General features: G+C 35.2%; 1 long non-coding RNA gene across 1 annotated transcript; it reads left to right on the forward strand.

Moving 5' to 3' along the window:
* On the forward strand, positions 1–26,630 carry LOC144285366 (uncharacterized). The gene is made up of 3 exons (XR_013353642.1): positions 1–72; positions 1,070–1,184; positions 26,503–26,630. It is a non-coding gene; the product is annotated as an uncharacterized LOC144285366 (long non-coding RNA).

The raw sequence follows: 26,630 nt of genomic DNA on the forward strand, positions 1-26,630 counted from the left end.
CTTCAGTGTTCTGTGGGAACAATGGAATAGAAAAGTAGCACATTATAGGCCTCACCCAAAGAAGGGGCTCAGGTTTGTACATTTCAACCTCATCTAGTCTCCATCTTATTAATGGTTTAATTTTGGCAGCTACACACCCAAGAGTGAAAGACATAAAATCCACAATTTTACCACAGCTGTTTCCTACTTCCTCTACAAAATTATTTAAACACCTTGTGACCTAAGGGGAAAGGATAAATGAATGACTTTCCAAATGAATTATCTCCTGTCTGCTGTGTCATTTCAGAAGTACTTGCTAATGGACAGAATAATCTTTCACAATTATCTTTCATGATCTGGAGATTTAAAAACTGTACTTAATCCCTGTTCCTATGTTTTCATTCTTAGAACTGCACTTTACATAGAAGCAGAATTGCTATAAGAAATATGGAATCATGCTTCATTTGAGAAAGCAGAGAGGATTTACTAAATACTCTAAAATCCTTCTGAAAATCTTGTCTTCAGGAGGGAGCTTCAGGATCACATCTTTAGGATTTGGAAACGTAAATTGTGCTGCCAAAGAGTTTTCTTTTTTTATAAGTAGTGAGCTATACAAACATGTTTTGAAATACCATTTTGAGGATACAAAGTCCAGATTCATATTAAAATTAAAAGGAAATTGAATTACATAGTGGTAATAACACCCCTACCTGGTCATCTGTTAGTAATGCCATGGTAAATATAATTTCAGTGATAAATCTCTGCCAGTACTACCATGTCCCTCTTCCACAACCACAGAGCATATACACATACACAAAAAGGAGTAAGACAAGGAGGGGGGAAAAAGCCACTAAAACACCTCACATAATAAGTCAACACTTATAGTATTAAAATATCAACCCTTTGGACAAAAGAAAATAGGAATGATAACTGATCCTAAGTCAGGTACAATCTTGAATATTTCTTTCATCGATAGAGATCTTGCAGCTGAAGTTATGTGAGAAAGGTTAATTAGATTAAAATTAACTCTACCACTGACTATGGGGATCTTAATCATGCAAATGCTTGAATCTTACTATTTTTTTTTCAGCTTGATACCCAGAGGTGATGTTTGCTTAGCTCAAAATGACTTTTTTCTCTTGCCCACAACACCCAATGGAATGTGTCTCCGGCAGCCAAAATTGAACATAGTTGATTGAACAAGGGTAAGCACTTGAAAGGAATGGGACCAATAAGATCCTCTCCCCTAAAAGCTGGACAGAATGGCTAAGTGGTTCTCATCAGCTTGAGAGAGAGAAAGTTTCCGAGGTTAGCACAATCATTTCACCTGAATTCACTATTGGCAAATAATGCCATTCCATGAAAAGGTATGACGGATATGTCCAGAGAGATTACAAACATCTCAACCTGGGCTCCTTAAAGTCTCCATTTCTTCATTCCAGTTGTTACCTACTTTCTAACCCTGATTTCTAGAGACATTGCTCACTATTAATAAGCTTCTTTTCTGATACTTAAATGAACAAAAATTGATTTGAATGGTTATACCCCCAAATTCCTGTCTCATACAGGTAACTATAGAATATAATAACTACTTTAACCTAACTATACCTAATTTTAGAAATGAAAATGAAATGTAACAATGTGATGACAATTCTGAGAAATAGAAATTCTAAAGAACATACTACAGTTTTTATTGACACATTGCAGATAGTGATTATTGAATAATTCTTGAATCTTTTTTACTCATTTAAGGGTAAAATTTTTTAACAATATATGTGAGTAGGGTATCTTGAAAAAGCCACAGTTTAATTGGCATACAAATCACAAACTGCTTTGGGGAAATATTTTAACATTAATCTGGTTTGTGTCTACTTAGTGTGAAAAGTTCCGAGTTTTTTCCCTCTCAACCAATATTCTCTGAAATTTCTTGCTCTCAGAATGTGTAGAAAGACAACATATTATCCTTTCTCCAATCGGAATCATCACAACGTTGGTTAGGCTTTTATTTCTCCTATAAAATGTCTTTTATTTAATAGGATCTATTTCCCAGGTGTTAAATTTTCCAGAAGAATAATTTCCCTTGTTTTAACTCCTGGCCTGTATGGCATTGGTCTCTCTTGACTAGTTACTTGCATATAAAAAGAGTTAATTTAAATTCAAGTCCCGCAACCTATTTTCCACTGTTTGTAGATGACATTACGTAGTGGAAACTAATATAGGTCCTTGTTAAAATGTTTTTCTATTTCAAAAGTGATTTATTTTGAATTCAATTTCCCAGTTATTAATATAAACATCTAATTCAAAAATGTAATGTCTTAATAACAAAGTCCATTGAATTGGGACAAATTTCTGTCTGTTTCAGGAGACTGGGGTAGAAATCTTTATATGGGTAGAGTTCTATTGTCATTTTAACATTAATGCATGTGGTATCATAAAATCCATATTGGTATAAACATTAGTCACTAGGCCACAGACTTCCTTTTTCATTTTATATATGTACCAAAATGATGCAAAACATGTTACACTAGGGGGTAGCTTTTTATACTTCTGGGTCACCACTTGTTGGAAGAGAGAACAATGGGCTAGATCTAGAGAGAAAGAGATCTTTCTTTCTTTCTTTCTTTCTTTCTTTCTTTCTTTCTTTCTTCTTTCTTTCTTTCCTCTTCCTTTAATACTGGCTACAAGTAGGCAAGTTTAACCAAGAGGAAATTTAAAATATCATCTTGTTAACATTTTTCCACATCTGCAAGGCCTATCCTTAGAAGATTTAATTTTAAAAAGATTTCCTCTTATCATGAACAGGTTATGACATAAGCCAAGTACTAAATTCTAGTTTAATATCTTCTTAGAGCAGTTTTCTTAGAATCCTGTGAAGTTCTGTGTTGCTTTATTCTCCCCTTCTTGCCTGCCACTTTCCAAAACTTCCTGACTCCCTTTCTCCATGATTTGTAATCTCTGTGATCCTTCAAGGCTCACATAAGACCTCAACAAAACTTTTCTCAAAGTTCAAGGCAACAGCTACTTCTTCCCATACTTGATTTATCATAATAGGATTCATGCTTGGCATTTAGTGGTACAAGGAGAAATAAACATTTATTAATGAATGGTTCCTCTTTGGTAGATATTTTTAGTCTATTATAATTTCTAATTCATCTCTCATTTATCTAATTTGGTAAACTAATAGAATGATTCCTCAAAGTACAGATATTACAATAACAATATCTTCTGTCCTTTGCCATCACCCAAGTAAGCTTTGAAAAACACTTATGTTTGTCTTACAGAGCCAGTCTTCTTTTGATTAGGTCTTAAATAGCTCCTAATTCTACTGAACATACATGAAATCTGTAGGATTAATTTTCTTTTTCTCTCCTTTAATTAGATCCTTCTTTTCTTCATAATCCATTATCATTTCTTGAATATAAATAAAAAATAAATAAATGGACAATTAAGCTAAAAAATAAAGCATGACATCATATTGGGCAAACAAGCTATCCACATAGGTTAGTTAAATAATAATTGAAGATATATGTATACAGTGCCACAAGACAAGGTATGTTCCATTGGTGAGGACAATGGCTCATGTAGTTTCACAGGAGAGAGAGGTTACATTCATCATGAATGAACTGAGACAACTGCATAGAAGAGGGGACTTTTTCTCTGGGCCTAGAAGAATTGTTTGAAATGGGAGCAAATGCATTTTAGGCAAGAGAGGTAAGTATGAAGAAAGGAAAGGAAGTAAGATAATGCAGGGATTGTTGGATTGACTAGCTAGCAGCAAAGAGCAGACAAGATTAAAAAGAAAGATGAAAAACAAAACAAAACAAAAGACTAAAAGGGAAGATGGATTGTTGGACAGTAGAAGGTCTGAATAGCATGCTAAGAATTTAAGGGTTTACCCTTGAGGAAATGAAAGAAACTGAGTTTTTTTTTTTTTTTTTTTTTTTAAGAAACTGAGTTTTAAAACCAGAATTAAAGTGTCACATTCAAAAGACTTAGCTTGTTGCAGATTTAGTTAATTTGATAAGGAAGAGACTGAAGGAAAGGAGATGGGGACTGTTGATGGAGCACTGAAGGGAACTATGAGAGCCTAAAGTGAATATGTGGCATCACCAAAAGAAAAAACAAAAATAACTGCTGCATGACATGGAAAGAGGAACCCACTGGGCTTGGAGACTCAAGGAGTTTTGTAAGGTTAAAGCATCAAAAGTCCCAAACTGATACTAAAAGAAAACAGAAAAAAGAGAAAAGAAAAGAAAAGAAAGAAAAGAAAAGAAAGAAAGAAAGAAAGAAGAAAGAAAGAAAGAAAGAAAGAAAGAAAGAAAGAAAGAAAGAAAAAAAAGCATGTCAAAAAGAAGAGGGAATATTCATCTTTGGAATTACTTAGTAATGAAAAGTTTATTCCCCTCCAGTGGAGAGTTCACAGTTACACTGGTATGCTCCTTTCAACAACTAGGGTCTTCCAACTACTTGAATACCCTTGATTTTAGAAGTATTCTTTTTCAATTGTGTGAATCTACATAGCTCCTGAGAGTAAGACGCTACAATGTATTGAATGCACAGCACACCAAATCTCCCAGAATATCCTTTATGGGGACAACTCTCTAAAAAACTATTGAAAATGTGTTGAATTTACATACTCATAACCTGACACAAATTTCTCCTTGTTGCCCAACCTCTGACCTTCCCCATACACACACATACGCACACACACAAACACACACTCTCTCTCACACACACACATTCTTAACTGGCTTTTTAGGCTGCAACAGAAGTCCCTTTGTAAGTCTGCTCAAGGAAGATGCGATTAAGATAATTTGAAATAACCATTTTTCCCCACCTGGGCTTATTAAAGCTAGATGTTTATCTAGAGGCATTCTGCACCTAACTATAAGCTGGGAGACCCCAGTGTCAACAGTAGTAGCAAAAAATGAAAATTACTATAAAAATTCCATATTTTAAGAGAAAGGTATCTTTTAACAAAGTTTATAAATTGAGATATGCAAAATGAGTTTGTAATCTGTGGAAAATCTGTCTCAGGATATTTGATATAAATGCATTATATGTAGGGGTACATACTTTTAAGAGCAAAACCAATGCTCTTAATTGCTCATAAAAGAGTGAATAATTAATAGATCTATTAAGGCATACCTTCTATACTTTATGAATTTAATACTGAAAAGTAGTATAAATAAGAAAAAGCATTGAGCAAGGAAAACAGGCTATTGAACTGAATTCTGAAGTGTGTGTGTGTGTGTGTGTGTGTGTGTGTGGCTGGAGGTGGAAGTTTGAAATGCTCTTAAAATTATTTTTATAAATAGAATACTATCAGAATACTATTTTAAAGAAAAATAAAGTTAGGAAATTTAACTCATTCACAAATGGCAGGTTAGGAAGATGATGGAGACTTAAATTGGGAACTCATTTAAAAAGCTGCTCTGGTAAATCCATGCTGTGGATACCTCTCCTCTCCATGTATGTAGAGATGGCCACTATTGCAGGAACACAGGTTATAAGTAAATTCTAAATAAATTGCAAAGAGCTGAGGGCCAAGACGTGTGGCCATCCAAGTAGAAGGGTAAAGTACTTTTCTCAGCCACGCTGCTCATTCACTTGGTAAATCACAAGGAAACTGTCCTCTGTGGGATCTCAGAATACGTTAGTTCTCAAGCACAAGGGTGAGAACCGTCTTGACATACTTCCTCTCAGGGTTAAATAATCTGGATTCTGAGAGTCCATGGAGAAAGAGAGATGAATTAGAGGAATTAACCTGGGAACTTATCTTAGTCATATGTGTGCATTTCAGCGAGTGCAACAATCTAATTGTTTTTTTTTTTTTATTATAGTGAAAGGTTATCTCTAATTCGTACTGATAGGAAGCCACGAGCTGTGTTCTGAACAATTTACTAAATATAAACGGCTGATACATGCTTTCGTGATCCAAATGAGGGCTTTTCCTACTTCTCACATTTTGATGGCTTGCTCACTTGTTTGTTTCTCCAAATTCTTTGCACTGCAGATCTTGGATCTGTTACCTTTGTACAAAGCGAGCCAATTGGGGAAATCCGCTCTCACTGCTCCTCTACTGAGGAAGAACAACAGTGGATTAATGATTTCGATGTTTCAGGCAAACTAGCTAATTCATATACAAATTAAAATTTAATGTAACCTATGATAGTTTTATTGCATGTTATTGCTTCAAAAAAAAAAAAAAAAAAAGAAAGAAATCTTCCACCCCTTGGAAGTTTTTCCTAATTAATTGTAAATCTGTCCATTGCATCCTGCCCTAATTAAAAAAAATTAATTAATTTAAAAAAATAATAAATGCCATGATTCCTGCTTTACCTATCATCCCACAGTACATATTGACGTCGTTTTTATGGGCGTAATGTTAGTGGGCAAAAATGTCAATGCATAACATTAATATGTAGCAATATTAATGCCAAACAATGATTTAAGCCGCAGGAGAATCTTATAGGTCAACTTCTAGTTGATTGCTATCTTAATAGGAGAGTAAAAAATGTTATACATCCCAATACTCCCAAAAGTGATTCTCCAAAGGGTGATTTTGCCCCTCAGGGTACGTTTGGCAAGGTCTGGAGAGTTTTGATTAGCCTGGCTGGAGGGGGTTTACTACTGACATCTAGTGGGTAGAGGTCAGGCCTGCTGGTAAACATGCTGAATTACAAAGAACGGGCCACCCCTACCCCAAAAAACAATTCTCTAATCAAAATGTAAATAGGATTCCTATTTTCCCTTTTCCTGCACTATAAACTAACAAACTTTTTTTCACTGATGAAGGGTTTGCTTCCTATTTTAGGGAATTGTGTATATGTGTGTGTGTGTGTGTGTGTGTGTGTCTGTAGGCTGAGGAATGTATAGGCTGAAGATAAAATAAATTCTCTCGACTTAAACAAGCCAGAAGCAAAACATGCCTTCCTACCATTGCCTAATATAATAATTAAAATTACTAAATCAAATTTCAAAATCCAACTTACTGAGAAGAAACAAAGAGCATATGTTCTCTGTAGAGTATTAGAATAATGCATTGGGTCACCATTAATTATTAAATGAAGCTACAAGTATGACAATAGCAAAAATATAAAAATGTAATATGTAAAAAAATGTTAAAAAGTAACAAAAAAAAGTAAAAATGTACATTTTTGTCCCTTATTCATAAAATGGCAATTTTCTGCAATGGCTAATCTCTGAAGTTGGGAAGGACAAAAAAGGAATTTGATGTTCCTCTTTACATTTATGATTTAATTTCCAGAGTGACTTCTTATTGTAACTGAAATTCTTTCTTGACTAGAGGTCCATCTGGGACTATTTATAAAATAAACTGTATTTCACAAGTCCTTTGCAAAGCTAATCAACAATGACAGAAAATAGCCTAGAATTGCCTTGGGCTAATTGTGGGTAGAAACTGTGCAAAGAGACATAAGGGAACCATTTGGAATGATGGAGATATTCTATATCTTGATAGGGGTGGTGATTGCATAAGTGTGTGTATTTGTCAAAACTCATTGGATACACTTAAAATGGGTGCACTTGAGTATAAGTAAATTGTATAATAATAAAGCAGGGTGGGTTTTTTTTTTAATTGCCTGCTTTGGATAATAAATCATATGGCTATTTTACTCCTAAATCTAGTCAAAGTAGCATCTCACACTCAGATTTGGTAATCAAGTAACACATTATTTTATGTGTGCAATGGCTACGAACAACTAGAACATCCTCTGTGTGCTCTGCCCATACCAAATCATTTCCTTCTCTTTGTTTTAAAGATGAGGAAACAGAACCCAAAGATTTTGATAGTAAAAATATCCTTTACTTTGAAAAAAAAAAAAGAATATCTAAGGCATTCACACTATTATAATTACATTACTCATAGGTAAATTATGAACTCTGGAAACTAGCTACCTTGCTTTTTTTTTTTTTTTTAAAGATTTGTTTATTTATATTAGAGAGAAAGTGGAGGGAGGAGCAGAGGGAGAGGGAGAGATTGAATCTCAAGCAGACTCCCAACTGAATGTGGAGCCAAATGCTGAGCTCAGTCTCATGACCCCAAGACCATGACCTGATTTGAAATCAAGAGTTGGAGGCTCAACCAACTGAGCCACCCAGGTGCCCCTGGAAGCTAGCTACCTTTCTGAAGGACACACAGTTATATAGTGAATATGCCAAGAACACAATGTATACTTTCCTTAGCTTTTCACCATGATGTTTGGGCTGATCCTGTAATACATTAGATCTAACCTGGATGGAAAGAGAACTGTATGAATAATTAAGTTGGGTCATATATACTCCAGATCTAACCCGGCATAGTTGGGATTTCTGACATAGGGTCACTATAGATGCTATTTTCTCTGTCATTTTTGACATAATGTATTGCATTCTATAACCTAAAAGAGCTCATGACTATTTGTTTTTACATTGAGATGGGACAGACATCCTTTCCTTTTAACACAGGTACAAATCAAGATACACCAAGTAAAGACACCTAAAATTGGTTTATCTTAAACTTAGCTTGATGATGGAAAAGTTGATGAGACAGTGTGTCAGTGAGGTTCCTAATAGGAAACAAATGGAATAATCAAACAAGGAAAACCTGAGAACATCTGGTTGACAAAGGACCCATGTGGGGGTCTGGTAAGGAAAGCACAAAGATAAACGGCATGAGAGGGCAGCAAAATGATTATATCACTCCTAGGATCAGCAGATAAAATATAAGGTGCTCCATTAAATTTATATTTCAAGTAAATAACAAATAAATGTTATAAATGTTTTAGTATAAATAGGCCATGTTCTCTTGCTTTTTTTTTTTTTTCCCCTAAATCTTGTGACTCTAAGTCTACTCCTCTCTACCAAATAAAACACAGAAGAACAGAGCCAGCTTCTGGGCAGACCAGAAGACAGGGATTTGGACAAAGCAGATAAGATGTCACAAGTAGAGGAGAGAGAGAGTGAGGGACCCCCACAGTGAGGGAGCCTGTGGATGAGGCATCTGGCCTCACTTTTCTCCCACCGCCTGACTTCGACACAAACTTCCCAGTGTCTGAACCCCAAAAGACCAGCTTCCTAAGACAGAGCACAGGAAAAAAGGAAGGGCAGAGTGAATCTGGAGGAACAAATAGAAACTATCTAGTCCAGAGAGGATTACATTCCTAGCATAGCCAAGGCGGTGGCCACACTTTGGACAAAGGAATTTAATACCTGAAGTGACACCTGATTCATAAGTGAACTTAAAATTCATTTCAAAAATAAAATCAATAGGAATATATAAACTGATGTACATAGTATATTTTTATTCAAAATATTTATCCTGTGTAACACAGTTCTAAACAGGGAACATAAATTGTACCAAAAAAATACATGAAGTGACTCAATGGAATACTCAAGAAAACCAGGTTGCCACTTCTTTCAAAGAGGAAAAATAAGTCAAAATGGAAACCAGATTACAGCATCCACATAAGAAAAAAAATTATGATAGTCCGAGCCTATGGCATTTCTCTTACAAAAGCAGGTAAATGAAGGTCCAAACTTCTATAGAGTAAATCCAATATTCCTTTATGGATAGATTGTTTTAAGATTTAAAGACTTTTAAAAACCATTCCAGATATGTCACTCTACAATTATATTGCTTATGGTAGCCATTGCTTATGATGACACATAAATATTTTCTGACCAAAGCATTTTGTAAAATTTATCTGCACTCATGATTTCAGATACCTTAAAAATGTTCATGATAAGGGAAAACTTAAATAGTAACTTACACAGTACGATCACAAATCATGATAAAATAAACATGCAAAAGCATAGACACAAAATACATGTGCATACATATCTACCCGGAAATACATGCACAAAAACAATGACATTACTTGATATTCTGGATATAGGAACTACGGGTGACATTTTATCATATTTTTACTTTACTTTCTAAATGTACCATTCTAAATGATTTTTTATAATCAGCCAAAAGAAAATAAGTAACATTTTAATATTCTTTTGTGAGGGTTTTATGTTCTAGAATAATCATTTTAATTGTCCTTTTACATTACTTGTGATTCTGGTGGAAAAATGATTCAAAAGAAGAACATACTTACTCTAGGATAACACGTTGGAAATACCCCAGAGAAGAAGACTGTAACTTTGTGTGTTCTTTTAGTTTTCATAGTAAAATGGAAATTGTTTGTAGTTGTTGCCAAGAATAAGGCTTTGTAACTTTGAGTTTGGCACACACCATATACTACATATCACTATCCAAATGTTGCTGGAAAATCTGAAGACTTTTTTAGACACTTTTACAAGAGTGAGCGAAGTATTATCTTATCACAGTTAACAATTATATGTTCATTCTCTTGAATGAGTACAGGGGAAAACATCAAGGGACATTTCTGGCCTGGCATCCTGAGTCTCCATATTTGGCATTGGAATGACTATCACTCCATAATTGGGCTAGTGTCCAGGGAAAGTAGAAATGGCTCACGGTAGGGGACATGCACTTGGCAGTGTTTGGGCCATTTCTCAACATTTCAGTAACTGGAATGCCTCATTTCTCTGTGTCGACAGTCCTGAGTAACATAGTAGTACCCAGGAGATCATTTAAACTCTAATTTTTTTTTTTAAATAGGTAGCTTTTCCAGGCAAGCATAGCATTTTGCATCTTAAGCCCTGTCATCACCCATAGGAAAAAAATATATATGATGTATTTCCTTTCATGCATCTAAGTTCAAATTTTTGAGGTCATTCTTTTTTTTTCCAAATAATCGCTGGATACAGTCCTTTTTTTTTTTTCTCTCTCCTTTCTAAGTTTCAACAGCTTACCCTTAAAAGACATAGATTAAAGAAATGCTAAGACTTGCATTTTTTTCTAAAACAAAGATTAGTGCTCACTGTATGAAGCCAATATCCCTCTATAGGAAAAAATGATATTAATAATTAGAGGATTTCTAAATTGCTGAATAAGGATGTGGCAAGTGTTTTATTTTTTATTTTTAAGTGCATTCTGAAGTCTCGGGGTGTGGCTTGCAGCAAATACAAAACAGGACATTGTCAAGTTAACAGAGAAGAGAATGTGAGGCCCAAATTGCTTATTTCAGTTTGAGCTTCTGCTGCAGGTGGATAAACAGGGTCCACTGGAAGGGCCCAGTATCATTTACTCACTGGGTGATAAGAGAATAATGTATGGTCCCTACCACTCCATGTTAATTACAAAAGAAGAATAGTGTTCTTTTTAGCTCCGTGTCACCAAACTATGTGAGACAGTCAGGAATATTTAGTGTTTAGGGGAGAGAACTGAATCACAGTAGCAACAATTTGGTCAAATTATGTTCTTGAGGTCTTTCATTTGTCCTCCCCCAAAACATCCATACTTGTTGTCGGGCATATTCAGCAATTAATAATTAAATTATTTTAATTTTAAAATTAAAATTTTTAGGATAATTTTCAAAAACTTTCCTTGAAACACATACACTCCCACCGTTACATGCATACTTTCCATATGCCGCATCTATTAGAATTAACTCAAGACAAAAAATGAGAATGCGTCCCTGTATATTAGGAAATTCTTAAGGCTAGCAACTAGGAAATACTCACATAACAAACCTGTAAGCAGTATCTCCATCCCAAAGAATGGAAATGTGAATAAATTCAGGGGTAGCTTACTTTTTCACTGTGGAATAACCACTTCAACAGGATTTTAGTTATAGAAGTTAATATTAGGACCTGGGTTTGATTTGGGAGGGGGAGGGCGTTCCGACACCTGATGCAGATTTTCTAGTATTTTAAATTGGTTATACTTAACAGATCTAAGTCTGCACAGCATTCTTCTTTGCTCTTGTTTGATTTTGCATTCCCTTTATCAAATTCTAATGCCTTATTGAGGGGCGAAAATGTGTCACTAGGAGGTAATGCATTTGGTCCTTAGTGATTTGAAGGAGAGACACATGGACACAATGAAAATGCAATCCTGACCTTCCTCTCCTACTGGGTGACACAGAATGAACTGCGATGGCTACAGTTCCACACATTGCTGCTGTCGCATGTACTGCACTTGCAAAGACTGTGTAGCCTATCTTTGTGAAATATGCCAAGGTACTTCCTCTTGTGTACTAATTAATGAGTGGCCTAAGGGATGCCAGAAGGCAAGGCTACTTCTCTGGCTAAAAAGTGGGTTTCTCTGAGGCCCATGGGCACTCCAGGCTTTGGGGCTCCCCATCAGATCTTTTCTGGGGATACCTGCTCTGACCATGACTATTCCAGGACCTAAGAGTTCCTGTATCTAACTGTTGTCATTAGCTAATCTTTCTATTTTATTTTCCTTCTATATTTTCTGATGCAAGAACTCTGAAAAGATGCTTCATGTGATTTGGGAAAACAGAGACACTGCTCTGGTTTTATCCTCCCATGAGATACTGTGGATATGAGAGAGCAGGCATAGCATTGGGAAAAGCAAAATCCAGGGCACCTGGATGGCTCAGTGGTTGAGCATCTGCCTTTGGCTCAGGCCCTGATCACAGGGCCTGGATGGGGTTCCCTGTGGGGAGCCTGCTTCCCTCTGTGCCTATGTCTCTGCCTCTCTCTCTGTGTCTTTCATGAATAAACAGATTTTTTTTTTTTTTAAAAAAAGGAAAGGAAAAATCCAAAATCTTAAGGAGAAACAGCAAGTTAAATATGGCAGATTTCTTCTCCTCCCCAGCCTCATTAAAATAACAATAAAATTAACATTAAAAGAAGGAGAAAAAAAAGAAAAAAAAATAAAAGAAGGAGAAACTCTACAAAAACAAAAAAAATAGAGAGAACTCAAATACAATTCAGAAATTTCAACAGACTTTAAGAAAACTGCAGATTCAGGAAAGGAAAAGACTTGGCAGATAGGAAGAATTTGCAACCTAAGAGTTTGACTGGCCCTAAAAATCTCATAAGAGTTAGACTCCAGACTATGGCTACTACCCAGAGGTGAGGTAAAGTGGAGTGCTGAGTATACACAAAGTAGTTGAAAGAAATGGGAGCCTCAGTTCTGAAACAACAAGGAAAAGAAATCTCCCAACAATGTGAGGGATCCTGGGAGTAGATCTATCTCACTGGAGCCTCTGATAAGACCACAGCCTTGGATTTCAGTCTGTCAAAAGAGAACCTGGAGTAGAAGACCCAGATGAGTCATGCCAGCACCTGACTTACAGAAACTTAGAGATCATAAATGTGTTTTAAGCCCCTGGGTTTATGGTAACTTGCTATGCAGCATCAAAAACCAATAAAGTCTCTCAAACTCCTTCCCATATCCTCCACCTGGAATTTTAGCAACTAGGAGTAGAACCCCATCTCAAGAAGATTAAAGAATTGTTTGCTTTAAAACCTAAGAGGTGTGATTTACTTGCCAGAGGGACTTCTAACTAAATGGCCAGCTGCAGTCTGATCACCCCACATGCAAACCCATTAACTAATATACATCTTGTACATTATATGTATGTTATGGAATTCCAAAGGTTTTTCTAGAGTTATACCAGAGGATCACCAGAATTTTGAATAAGAATTTCCAATCTGAAGACACCAAACAAACAAATTAAAGGTATCCAGAGAAAACAGAGGCAATTCAGACGAAGAAAGAAAGAAAGAAAGAAAGAAAGAAAGAAAGAAAGAAAGAAAGAAAGAGAAAGAGGAAAAGGAAAGAAAATTAGAATTCAGGTTCCTATAAAACATGTCAGATCCTTTTTATTTTCAGATATCCTTTTGATGCTCAATTACTTTTGATCATCTGTTAGCTAGGTACTATAACTTCTTTGTAAGGGCAGAAAAATAAATGTTTTTTCCCTTATTACTTCTTCCTGATTCGAGGACCAGTGCTAGTTCAATCATTTTCATTTTGTCATAATAGAGACCTAATTCAAAAATCTTTTCAAAGCTTTGTGATCTTTTAATGCCAAATAAACATACAACGAAATTGTAATTTTTAATCTGATAGTCAAGAGCTGAAAGAAATGTTAGGATAAATGAAATGAGTTTTGCTAGACATTCCTGAAGGAGGTATTTTTAATGTTACCTTGTGATAACATATGTCAAATGTATTATAAGCATTGCTATAATCTCCTCTGAACACTACTTGTCAAACTTACCTCCAATAAAGCATAAACTGGTGGAGGATTGGCTAATCACAAGTAAAGACAGAAAGTAAAATCCTTCCTTTTTTTCTGTTGAATCTTCACAAAAACTTGCACTTCTGTTTCTCATCTTTAGAGAAAACTCATGTGTTTTTCTGAGAAAAAATATTCTTTGAAATATTGAATTAATAAAAAAGTTCTTAATTATAACATTTTTTAAAAAGATTTTATTTATTCATAAGAGACAGAGAGAGAGAGAGAGAGAGAGGCAGAGATAGGCAGAGGGAGAAGCAGGCTCCATGCAGGGAGCCCGACGTGGGACTCGATCTCGGGTCCCCAGGATCAGGCCCTGGGCTGAAGGCGGCACTAAACCACTGAGCCCCTGGGGCTGCCCCTTAATTATAACATTTTAATGATGATTTGCCGCATGTGTTAAAAAAAAATAGAGAGAGTGTAGTAATTAGGCACTCTACAGATCTTTTCCCCAGAATATAGAAATCAAATAAGAATTCATTGGAAAACCCCTGATCTCCTACTTTCTTCTTTAATTAATACTTATAAATTATTTGAAGTATTTTCCATTTTTATTTTTGGATATTTTAATTTGGAGCCCATCATCTGGTCTACAGATTGTGGAGTCCTGGTAAGAGTTTAACAACCAGAAAAAATATAATTAAAGCCCTAATGTGTATTTTTTTACAGATTTCTTATACGTAAATACTATCACAATGGTCCATTTTAAGCTACAAACGTGCTATCACTGAAGGCGAAGTTGGAAAGAGATGCTCACAATTGGTTCTCATGAGCCAGTGCAAGTCAGCTCCAATATACCACTGTATTTAACCAGTATATTTCATATTTCAGGCCCTATGATTCTCAGATGCTTTAATTTAAAATAAGTATATGTTCAATTTAAAAACATGAGTATATATAACATTTGCATAGAGCTTGTGCCAATGGATGACTTACTTTTTTTTTCCTTTGGTGGTGATTTGAAATGTTTAAAATATTACTGATTTTATGCAAAAAAATACTAGGATTGCTTTGATGATTTAATTTTGCTACATATATTGTTGGTGCTAATGGAAATGATCAAAATTAAACTTGGAAAATTAAAATTTGCTTCTTTTTTTCTTAGTGATTTCTCTAACTCAAAAGCATCAATATACACCTTTTTCTAATCTCTAGAAAATTATATTAGGGAAGTATGCCCTTTTAAAATTGATAGATACCATCTCCACATTATTTGTAGTTTATATAAAATTCAGATCCATGAAAGATTAGTAAGAAGAAAAATAAGAGAAAGTGTTTTGAATGTAGCCCAATAACAAAACAGTAATTCTATAATTACACAAACACCGAAATCACCAGTTCTAATTTCTCTACTTTCTCTTTCCACTATTAACCAACGTGATTTACTGAGTCTCCTGGTTTCACTTGTGCTCATGAAATTCCTCATGATTCTAAAAGCTGAATGGAAGTATGATGTAGAAAATGATTGCAAATAGAATTTTTGTGTACTAATTAAGACTAATGTTGTGTGACAAAAATGCTCCTGGTGATCCTGGAAGGAAAGTGAGCCAAGTTTATTCATGAGAAAAGTGCTGTTTTCTCTGCTCAGAGAGAGAAACTGACTCTCTGTAAGTCAGGCTCCCCACCAAAAACAGACCCCTACATGGAGATGTATGTACAAAAGATTTCCTTGGGAGAGGTCTTAAGCCCATCACCTATAAGGAGCAAGGAGAGAAGGACTGAAGGAGAAGCAGATGCATCACGGGGTTTAGCCAATCCAGAGGGAAGTTCTGCAACTGGAATGGTCCTTTCAAGATGCCTCAAGTCAAGGCAAAGGAGTGAGACCTGATGCAGAGACAAATCACTGAACATAGACCATCCCCAAGGAGGAGACATAAATTCTCTTCAGCCAAGGACAATCCTAGAGAGGGACTCAGCTGTGTCAGCAGGAGATACTCCCAGCATCTAGAGTGAGTGCCAGGAATGAGAGCTTGGATCTGGAAGTAGAGATGCTGAGGACCCTGTTCAGAGCACTGCGAGTACAATCTCATTAAACAATGAACCTCTTATCCTAGCTCTACTTCTTTTCATTATTAATATTCTATTTCAGTTTTTTTGAAGCTGAGGAGATCGTAATTGCTTCTTAGTCATTTACATTCTGTTTGGAAGTGAACAGTTTAGTTTCTCTACATGTTATTATTTCTAAAACTATTTTCTTATGGAGTATCATTCCTTAGCATGAGATGTTCAAGCCACTGAATGCAGATAACAGATACAATATTAAGTGTTAGAGGAAATGTTTCACCTTTTGTGTTTTTCTTTTTTCTTTTTTAAGATTTTATTTATTTATTCATGGGAGACACAAAGAGAGAGGTGGAGACACAGACAGAGGGAGAAGCAGGCTCCCCACAGGGAGCCCAATGTGGAACTCCATCCTAGGACCCCGGGATCATGACCTGAGCCAAAGGCAGACACTCAATCACTGAGCCCAGGTGCCCCTCACCTTTTATGTTTTTAAGAAATGAATTTGTTTGAGTATGATTTTTATTACAGTCAATCGTGAATGGCAAAAGTTGGAAAAGCCCTTTGATGTTTCTTGATTAGGTAAATCCAAGCCATTTATATTCCAGTTAATTTACACAGTAACATCAGTGAGGTCATAAATAGTGGGTTGTATTTCACAGGAGCTAACCATCACCTTTAAAGTCCAGATGTCCCAAGGGTACGTCTTGTGAACTAGTTATGAAGCTTTCATGCTAACAGGATAGGGAACAAGTATTAATTGGATAGGAGATGGCATCCAACATGGATTACACTTTATATTCTCAGGGTTTTCAAGGTGAATGTCTTGCAGTTATATCCTAGTTTTTGAACTTGTTGAACAAGAGATAGAGATTTACCTTTTCAATGTGCCTGTGTTATAACCTATTTTATTAAGTGTGTGTGTGTGTGTGTGTGTGTGTGTTTATGTGTGTATTTGACAATTCTGGCTTCAGTTTTATCTCTCAGGAAAGCTAAAGTAGTGGATATAAACCTACACTTTTCTGTTACATAACAACATGTGATTTTCAAAGAGGGGAAAGTAACTATTTAGCCTAATGTGGTTAAAGAATTTCAGGGTTAGATAACAGCCACATTTTCTACTTCTCTTTCCTTGCACATTATATTCAATTTTAACCTCACTGCTTTCTAGATGAAGCATTTGAAACATAAAAAAATTACAGTTCTTGACACATAAAGGCTTAAAATAGTTATTAATGATACTCTTCCAAAGGTAATTTATTAATGTCATCATTGGCATCTTGGATCATCATAAATAGCCTAGAATCTGAATTTTGCCTGATACAGTATTTGTTCCCAGCTAAACTACTGGTCCTCATAATCTATGATGTTCATCATTATATATATATATATATATATATATATAATGTATATATATACATAAATCTATTATATATATAAAATTCATAATTCTCTCTTTCTATATATATATATATATATATATATATATATATAATTTTTCTTGATTGGGAGAAAATTTTCATTTTTATCCCAAATATTCTGAATGCATAATAGAAACATTGTCAACATCTGGTGGAAAACTCCCACCAGAAATTAATTACATAGTGAAATATTGCATTTGCCTGTTTCCAAGAATCCAAAACCTTCATCATACTGATAATAGGCAATTGGGCACTCAGGATATTGAGACAGAATAATTTCCTAGGCATTACACTAGGGAGGAAGACAGATTTCCAATGGGCCCAGAGCTGTTGGAAAGGAAACAAAGAATAAAATTTCCTAGTCTATCTCTTTTTCACTTCTAAAATGCTAAAAATCACAATTCTCTGTCACCCACACTATTTTATTTTGATTTAAAGTATATTATCTACATAGTCTCTATATGTTTACTAATTGTCTCTCTAGTTATTTTAGAAGTTATTGAGCGAAGGCTATTTAAAATTCTCTATAAATACTGTTGGAACAATTGGATACCTATATGGAAAAAAAAGGAACTTTGAGCCATGCTTGTGCCATATACAAAAATAAACAGAAAGTGGATCATGGACCTAAATGTAAAATGTAAAGCTATAGCATTTCTTAAAGAATACTTAAGGGGAAAAATGGCTTGTTAAAATTGGCTGTGTAAAAATTCCTTAGACTCAACCCAGAAAGCATGAACCACAAAAAATGATAAATCATATTTTATCAAAATTAAAAATCTCTGTTCTTCATAAGACATTGTGAAGGGGATAGCATGACCATAGATTAGCAGAAGATTTTTGCAAATAATATATCTGATAAGAGACTTGCATATAAAGAATTTTTAGAACTTGAAAATGCAAAAGCAAACAATGGATTTTTTTTTAAGAATAAAGAATTTAGCAAGCACCTTACCAAAGAAGATACACAGATGAGGAATAGACACATGAAAATTGGCTCAACATTATTAGTCATTTAGAAAATGAATTTTAAAAACACAATGGAATATCACTTCCTACTAAATAGAATTGCTAAAATTCAAAGACAGACCATACGTAGTTTTGACAAAGATGTGGAATAATTGAAACTCTCATGTACTGCTGGTGGGAATGTAAACAGATAGAACCACTTTGGAAAAATCATTTGGCAGTTATCTAAACATTTAAAAATAAATCTACAGTATAACCCAGCCATTCTACTCCTTGGTATTTTAAGGGAAAGCATGTACCCATATAAAAACATGTACAGGAATGTTCACAGAAGGTTGATGCTCCTGTATGTGAAAGGATACCAGACTGACAAAAATGTATTTGTCCATCAACAGGAAAGTGGATAAAATAATTGTTTTCTATACATAATGTTCTATTATAATATATTGTTATAAAATAATATATACAATATAAGTAATTATATTATTATTTCTATATTATATAATTACATACTATTATATCTTAACATTATATATATCATGGGCTATTAGTAATACAAAACAATGAGTTATTAATAAACATCACAAGATGGCTGAGTCTCAAAACAAATGTGCAGAGGAAAAGCAGAAAGACAAAGAATACAACTGTATGATTCCATCTCTGGAAAATTATAGGAAAATTCAAACTAAAATATAGGAACAGAAAAAAAAAGATTGGATACCTAGGGATGGGCGTGCAATAGAAAATGTAAAGAAGAATTGTAAAGGGGTACAGGAAAATTTGAGGGGCTAACACATATGCTCAGTGACTCTATTATGATAACTGATTTACAAGCATCTAAATAAAGCAAAATTTATCACATTGCAGACTTTAAATATGTGCAGACAATTATACCTCCATAAAGCTATAAAAAATTTGGAAAAGTAGTTGTCACTAGGGGAAAGGGAGCAGTCTATGATAGAGAAGAGCTTCTGGGATGTATCAACATTCTGTTTCTTGACTTAGGCATAAAAAACCCAGGTGTTTTTTTTATTACACTTCATTCAGCTGAATAAGACACTATTTTATGTTTATGCACTATTTGTTCATTGTATTTCATAATTCTAAAAGTTTAAAAAATAATATATACATTATATTTGGAAACTATAATTTCTTTAAAATAGGTAATTATCCCTAAGATTCATGAATTTTGTCATTATTCCTTAATAACAGCCTCAATAATTACTCATTACTTATAATTATTTCTTCATAATTGTATAATTCCTTAATAATGCCAACCTGGGCCTTAATAGTGGTATATACACACCCCTTTATGTGAATTTATAAATTATGTACAGTTTAGGTTTCTTTTGGAAATTGAAGCTGGTCTTTACTTTACATTCCTATGCAAACTGCTTTTAAAAGATAAACCAGAAAACTACAATTGAGTCATATCTCTTTGAGCCTCGTTGGTGGTCCATGCATCATGGAAATGTCTGTTAATTTTTCCGGTGGTACTGCTAGGTTTATGGCAACATTTGGAAGAGTGGCAACTGGGAATAGTGTACTATTTTATTTTATGTTATCTTTATGGCTTAACCATATTCTGTAGCCATTAGGTACAGTGACTCTCTCATCCCCTGGGGTACAATATTATATTTATTGTACGCATTTATCTTGTCTCTGGTGGTTCATTTTCTTTTCCATCCACGGTGAATTTCCTTTCTGCCTTCCACATTACATCTAGGAGTCCTTGCATTCAATTGCTCAAAAGACATTATTATCATGGAGTGAAGTCTATATGAAGTCTGGGAGGAAGTGTTTGTATCTATAAATGGCTTCAAGAAAATGTCCTCAGTAGTCAAGAAGAATGATGATCATGTGTCCAGAATTTAGAAGTGGGAAAAAACTTATAAAATATTAGTGTCCATAGAGCAAAATGAAAAACACATCCAAATGTTATGAAGGAAAAACATAACTTATTAAAAAAGGAAACATTTGAAGCAGTGACGGGGATTGCTTTCTCAGTGATGGTCCTGGTCTGTGGCACTAAAGAGTATCATTTTTCTTTTGAATAGGCCCTAGGTCTTATGGATACATGATTATTTCCATTTTGAAGATTTATGCCAAGGAGTCTTAATGCTAAACCTGAGACAACAGAGAGAATCAGGTTCAAAGTGAAGGTTTAGATTTTTGTACCGTGTATTTTGTACACACAGTAAGAGCATCAGCCATACTAAAGCACAACATATTGTGACCTAATAAGAAAGAACATACAAATCTGTATACAAGAGAAGAGTCTCTTATGGAACAGGTTCCTTTATACTGAGAACTAGCATGGACACTTCAAATGGTAATCTTTCCCATTTGCACCATTCATAAAGTCATAAACTCAGAAAGACATATTCAAATAAATTGTATGCTCTAGTGAACTTACTCTTCTCCTCCACTACCTTTCTTTTATGCATGTTTTTCATTTAACCATGATACAATCATCATTTGATTTCTCCTTTTCTGGACCACATTTAAAAAATAGTTAAATAGCATGTCTGCTTCAGGCCTTCAAATTACTTATCATTAAAAAAAAAAACCTATGTTAAGCAAAATGAATAGGTAAACGAACTTATGGTTTTTTGGCAACATAGGTTTCAAAGACACTTTTTGTTTACCCAATAAAATAATTTACCTCTTTTGTTTATGAACCCATTTCACTTCAAGTATTTCCAGGCATCTCCCTGCAATTAAGTTGCTTCTAATTTTTTCCAGCTGTGATCTTAGTTTGTGGGGGGCATTCAATAGGCTATACCAGTTCTAAGAATTACACTGTCACTTATGTGCAGAAGGCATGATACTATACATAGAAAACCCTACAGACTCAACCAAAAAATTAGAAGTTCCAAGTGAATTCAGTAAAGTTGGAGGATAAAAAGTTAATACTCAGAAATCAGTTATGTTTCTATACACTAATAACAAAGTAGCAGAGTGAGAAATTACTAAAACAATTACATTCACAAATGCACCAAAAAGAATAAAATATCTAGGAACAGACTTCACCAAGGAGCTGAAATACTTACTCTTGAAATTATAAAACATTGATAAAAGAAATTGAAAGCAGCACAAATAGTAAGCTATCCCATGCTCGTGAAATGGAAGAATTAATATTGTTAAGTGTTCATACTGCCCAAAACGATCTACAGGTTAGAAACCATCCCTATCAAAATGTCAATAGCATTTTTCACAGAATGAGAGCATATAATACTGAAACTTGTATGGAACCACAAAAGACCCCTATTAGCCAAAGCAATCTTGAGAAAGAAGAACAAAGCTGGAGTTATCACAATGCCAGATTTCAAGATACAGTATAAAACTATAGTAATCAAAACAGTATGGTAATAGAACAAAAAACAAACACTTGAATTAACTGCGTTACAATGGCAATATACCTGTCTATGAACATTTCAGAGCAATGTGAATTAAAGAGAGACAATTGTACTTTCATTCTTATTTGAATCATTAAAAGTCAAATAAAAAAAAAGACAAATCAGTTATGCTTGTTGAGGGTGACATCTGCCGCCAATTAACTTCTTATCGTTAAATTGAGGCAGGGGGGAATGTTGCTATTTCTTTGAGATAATCCTACAGGTATTTATAGTTGTTGGGCAATTCTCAATACTTTCATTTTTTAAGATCCACATAGTATATGCTATAAAATGCATTACATTATATTACTTTAGATACACATAGTTCTTCTTACTGAAGTTTGCTCACGTACAATGCAAGGTTAGATTTAAATGATCCCTTTGCCTCATTTTCTACATGAGAATTCAAGCACGCAGCATAATTTTTCATCAGGTTTATGCAAAGGTCAATACTATCCATTCAATTAATGGGTTAAATATTTCTATCCAAAAATAAATTTGCTAGAATAGTGCAGATCTTGTGTTTCATTTTGAAAATAATACAAGCAATTCCACTGTTTGGAAAATGTCTTCTGGAGAGCTCTCTCCATCCCACAATCATGATTTGTGAATGATACCACCAGTTTGGCAAAGTTTTCATCTCTTCTGGGGAGAGAGAGGTGGAAGAAAGCACAAATTGTTTCTAAATTACATTATTTTTATTGTTTTAATAAAATGAGACTGACCTTTCCTTCCATCAGCAGTTGAAGGTACCAGTGTGTAGGAAGGCATATCCATACATCTCTAGAGGAAATCCATCTGTAAGAAAATAATGTTTCATGACTTTATCTGCAAGGAGGCTCTAAATAGGGCATAGTCATAAAGGAGTCATCTGGGACAGTAGACCTACCTAATCTGTCAACTGTTAGAGCAAAACAAATGAGATACTGTTTCACACTAGCCAATATTTACTAAAGACCTACCTACATTGTTTTAAATCCTTGAAACATCAGAGGCAGGGTCAGTCCTAATGTCTTAATTTCATGGATGAACAAACAAAGAGTTCAGAGAGGTGATACAGTTGTTAAAAGACAGAGCTAGGCTTTGCTTCCAGGTTTGTCTGGCCCCAGAGCACATCCTTTTTCCCATTATGTTAGTCTTATTACTTCTTACTTTGAAAGCAATATAAAGAAGCTATTTTAAGAGTAGGTGAAGAGGTCACTGGACCTCAGCCTTCCTGTATATGAAATAGCAAAGGAATAAACAGAAATAATAACAACCGAAAAATATACCTTTACAGCCAGCATCTCAAATAAGAAACATCCAAAGTGGGACCCAAAGCAACGACTTCAGCTTTCTCAGAGTTATTTCATGAATGTTCTTTTCATATTGAGCTGCTCTTAACTTTTGAAAGAAAGTAATTATAATCGTGATGGTGATGATGTTGAAACTTTATATTTCTAACCAACTCAGCATCATTGCATAAGAAATCTTATAATGGTTGGAAGGAATGCTTGTCTACAAGTCTACTCCAATTACATAACAGTAGCACCAATGGGTACTGAGTGATAAATATACTGAAACATGAAATCAGTCCTTTGAATTTAGGTACCATTTGTGCCAAATGAAGAACCAAAACATGAAACAATTTCATTTTTAACTTAAAATCATATCTTGTTGCAAAGCTGACATGGTTTTACGCTATCATGGTATCATTACATTATAAGCACAACTCCAGAAAATGATGAACAGTAGAGCAATCAAATCCATGAAATTGTTTATCTCTGAGAGATCGTGTCTCGACCCTCATCTAGCTTTTGTTTTAATGTCGGCATTTTTTTAAAAAGGATCTTAAGGTTCTTAAAGCCACGTTTTATCCTCTGCCAGATATCAGGACTGTTGTTATTTTATTCAGTTCTCTTCTCATAATTTCAGAAAAATCTGAAAATATAAAGGTTAATTAATTTCTGATGTCTTACAAATGATTGACACAGTCCAAGAGTTAAAGAAAACACATTTTTTTCCAAGTTTAAAGACCTGAGATGGGATTTCAGAATCAAACGTGCCTGCGGATTGCTTTTCAATGGTGGGCCTTGCTCTTAGATTGTCCTTTTTCCATTCACCATTCCAGGTTTTTTTTTTCCAAAAATCTCCTGTGAGGTCCGAATAGTAGCCAGCATTCTGTCTTTGGTTGATGAGCCTGTACATTTCCTAATCCAACACTTCTCTTAAAAAAGGAATGTAGAAAGTATATTGCAATTAATAGTAATGGGGGTGTCCTACAATTTTCCAAACCCTGGAAACTTGCCTGCTATTCTTTCTTATTCCTTGGTTGAAAGCAAAACAATCAAAACCCAAGGAAGGAAAAGAGGCCCGGCTAGCAGAACTTGAAGCTGCTGCCAGATGCTTCCCAACCTTTATCCCTGGGTGTCATTTTGTTTTTACGCCATTTAGGTATACTTGTTCAAAGGCTTTTCAAAAGTGCGACAATCCTGCAAAACAAGAGTTACTACAGCCCAAGGGCACTTTCTCTTTCTTACTCAGCGAGGCTTGGTACACATCTGTTTCCATCCACAGTCACTTGTTTCAAGGCACCTGCGTTATGTCTCAAGGCTCTGTTTTGAGCTGCTCTCAGCGCCTGTATGTCCCTGCTTCCCCTGCTTCGGCAGTGTTTTCCTGTCCCTCTTCCTCTGTCTTTTCTAAGAATTTAGTTATTTATAGTCCTTGTTGCATACAACTTGGAAACTCAGAATGGGAGTAGAGCTGGCCAGCCGCTCATTTGTCTGTTCTGAAGCCCAAACAGGTTCATTCAACCACAGACTCCCTGGAGGGTCTTTGGGTTCTTGCCTTCTCAGTTTCAGGGGGGCTCCTTGCCCCCAGTGAATTTTTGGGAAAAGCATAGCAGCCTTCACTAATCTTGAATGTACTAGGCATCTAACATGAATCTAATGCTGTGTGAGGACCTGAAGGTGATACCAGATTGTATTACATTGTCCTTACCCCAAGACTTTGTAGCAATTCAAAAAAGATAATTATTAAATAATAATTATAATAACAATAATAAAAGATGAAGAGAGGAAGAAGGAGGAGAAGGGGAATAAGTAGTAGTGGTAGTAGTAGTAGTAGTAGTAGTAGTAGTAGTAGTAGCAGCAGCAGTAGTAGTAGTAGGATTCTAATCCTGGAGCAATTTTTAGGGAAAAAAAAAATATTCCCAAGTCTGGGATAATCAAGGAGGGCTTCATTCACCAGGTGAAACTCTAACAAGACATCAAAGAGAGGATAGAAAGAGTGGAACTTCCTTTTCTTTTCTTTTTCTTTCTTTCTTTCTTTCTTTCTTTCTTTCTTTCTTTCTTTCTTTCTTTCTTCTTTCTTTCTTTCTTTCTTTCTTTCTTTCTTTCTTTCTTTCTTTCTTTCTTCTTTCAGATCTTATTTATTCATTCATGAAAAAATACAGAGAGAGAGGCAGAGACATAGGCAGAGAGAGAAGCAGGCTCCACTTAGGAAGCCGGATGTGGGACTTGATCCCAGGTGTCCAGGATCATGCCCTGGGCTGAAGGTGGTGCTAAACCACTGAGCCACTCAGGTAACCCAGGTTGGAATTTTCATAGGCGATAAAGAACAGAAATCATACTGATTCAACAACACTTTTATCCACTTTTTCCTCTATGTATCCAATCTGCTAACGTGTATTTAGTACACGCAACATGCCAGATATTTTTGTTAAGGCCTCACAAGGACAAAAAGATGAGCAACCAAAGTCCCCACCCTAGCAAACAAGGATAAAATGTATTGAGGATGCAGCAAAACAATGGTAACAAAGGTGATATCTGCTTGAGTCAAGAAAGTGCAAAGGTTTCTGGGAGCACAGTGAAAAGAGTGGAAAAATAGCAAAGTACTCCCAGAGAAGTTAATAGTGAACATTTGAAATGAGAGGGACTAACATGACTAAAACTTTATTTTAAATATAAATTAAAGAACCAAAGCCAGAGTGCAAGACTCAAGAAGAGCCAAAGATAAGGAGAAAATCTTCCAAAATTTTATTCTGGAGTCAGTAATAATATTGATGAATGTGGAAGATGCCTCATAAAGTCAGATATTCAGAGATTTAACATTAGAAGGTAATTTAAATAAATATATTCCTGTCCAGGGGTGTCTGTGTGGCTCAGTGGGTGAAGCATCTGCCTTTGGCTTGGGTCATGATCCTGGGGTCTTGGGATCAAGCCCCACATCAGCTTCTCCCTCTTCCTCTGCCTGCCACTCCCTCAGCTTGTGCTTCTCTCCCTTTCTCTCTGCCAAATAAATAAATAAAAATCTCTAAAAAAATATATTCCCATCTGTTCTTATTAGTAGAAGGGCCTTAAGCCATAGCTCCCCCTCAAAATTCAATAGATCAAGTGCACAATCAAAGTGCACTTAGGTTTATCAGCTGATTAAATCCTCCTGACAGGACAACGATTATGATGATGATGACAATCCCCTTTTTACCAAAGAGGAAACTGAGGCAGAGGATGATGAAGCAGCTTTTTTAAAGGCTCACAGCTTCTAAGTTTGCGAGTTGGGCCTAGAACGTGGGATCCTGGATCTGGTTCTTGAATTCTAAACTGTCCTGCTACCATTCCTCAGGCTTGAACCCAGAGAAGGAGGAGGAGGAGGAAGAGGAGAAGAAGAAAGAGGAAGAGGCAAGAAGACATAGTGTTGATTCACAAACTGGCCCCACACACGGAGAGCCAGGAGAGATGGGAAACACAGAC

Source organism: Canis aureus, chromosome 16 (genome assembly GCF_053574225.1).
Source record: "Canis aureus isolate CA01 chromosome 16, VMU_Caureus_v.1.0, whole genome shotgun sequence".
Taxonomy (NCBI): Eukaryota; Metazoa; Chordata; class Mammalia; order Carnivora; family Canidae; genus Canis; species Canis aureus.